The sequence below is a fragment of the Nomascus leucogenys genome, chromosome 1a (assembly GCF_006542625.1).
Source record: "Nomascus leucogenys isolate Asia chromosome 1a, Asia_NLE_v1, whole genome shotgun sequence".
Lineage (NCBI taxonomy): Eukaryota > Metazoa > Chordata > Mammalia > Primates > Hylobatidae > Nomascus > Nomascus leucogenys.
In genome coordinates, this window is record NC_044381.1 from 6997719 (window position 1) to 6999449 (window position 1731).

General features: G+C 38.0%; 1 pseudogene across 1 annotated transcript; it reads left to right on the forward strand.

The window, feature by feature from the left end:
- Positions 1 to 414: 414 nt before the first annotated feature.
- LOC100607054 lies at positions 415 to 1238 on the forward strand (annotated as a pseudogene). The gene has a single exon (XR_004029680.1). The product of XR_004029680.1 is annotated as a thioredoxin reductase-like selenoprotein T pseudogene (transcript).
- The last annotated feature ends 493 nt before the right edge of the window (positions 1239 to 1731 follow it).

Below are 1731 nucleotides of genomic sequence, written 5' to 3' on the forward strand. Positions count from 1 at the left end.
GTGATGATCCTGGCGTAAACAAACCTACTGCACTGCCAGGCATATAAAACTATAGCACATGCAATTATGTACGTAACTTTTTACATACACAAACATTGTACAACTGTATAAAAATATTTATATCCTTATCTATAAGCTTTTTTCTATTTTTTAAATTTTTTAATTCTTTTTTTACTTTTTAGTTTTTGTTAAAAACTAAGACACACACACCTTAGCCTAGGCCTACACAGAATCAGGATCACCAATATTACTGTCTTCCACCTCCACATCTTGTCCCACTGGAAGTTCTTCAGGGGCAATAACACACATAGAACTGTCATCTTCTATGATAATGAGGTCTTTTTCTGGAATACCTGGAAAAATCTGCCTGAGGCTGTTTCACAGTTACCCTTAAAAAAACAAGTAGAGAGGGGCGGCATCTGCTATGGTCCGGAGCGAGGCCTCAGCCAATCTGGGCAGCGTGCCCAGCAAGAGATTAAAGATGCAGTACGCCACGGGGCTGCTGCTCAAGTTCCAGATTTGCATTTCCTGAGGTTATAGGCGGGTGTTTGAGGAGTACATGCGGGTTATTAGCCAGCGGTACCCAGACATCCGCATTGAAGGAGAGAATTACCTCCCTCAACCAATATATAGACACATAGCATCTTTCCTGGCAGTCTTCAAACTAGTATTAATAGGCTTAATAATTGTTGGCAAGGATCCTTTTGCTTTCTTTGGCATGCAAGCTCCTAGCATCTGGCAGTGGGGCCAAGAAAATAAGGTCTATGCATATATGATGTTTTTCTTCTTGAGTAACATGATTGGGAACCAGTGTATGTCAACAGGTGCATTTGAGATAACTTTAAATGATGTAACTGTGTGGTCTAAGCTGGAATCTGGCCACCTTCCATCCATGCAACAACTTGTTCAAATTCTTGACAATGAAATGAAGCTCAATGTGCATATGGATTCAATCCCACACCATCGATCACAGCACCACCTATCAGCACTGAAAACTCTTTTGCATTAAGGGATCATTGCAAGAGCAGCGTGACTGACATTATGAAGGCCTGTACTGAAGACAGCAAGCTGTTAGTACAGACCAGATGCTTTCTTGGCAGGCTCGTTTTACCTCTTGGAAAACCTCAATGCAAGATAGTTTTTCAGTGCTGGCATATTTTGTAATTCTGCACATTCATGGAGTGCAATAATACTGTATAGCTTTCCCCATCCCCCACAAAATCACCCAGTTAATGTGTGTGTTTTTTTTTAAGGCAGACATTACTACTTGTAACTTTTTTTCTTAGTCGTGTTTGAAAAAGTAGAAAATTGGGTTACAATTTGATTTTTTTCCAAAGTTGTCTGTTAAATCTGTTGTGCTTTTATATGAATATTTGTTTTTTACAGTTTAAAATTGATCCTTTGGGAATCCAGTTGAAGTTCCCAAATACTTTATAAGAGTTTATCAGACATCTCTAATTTGGCCATGTCCAGTTTATATAGTTTACAAAATATAGCAGATGAAAGATTATGGGGGAAATCCTATATTCACAGTACTCTACAAATTTTTGTGTATGTGTGTATGTGTGTGTGACTACCAGAGAACTACTAAAAAAACCAACTGCTTTTTAAATCCTATTGTGTAGTTCAAGTGTCATGCCTTGACCAATCCAATGAACTGATTAATTAACTGGGCCTTTATACTTAACTAAATAAAAAACTAAGCAGATATGAGTTAAATTTAAAAGTTTC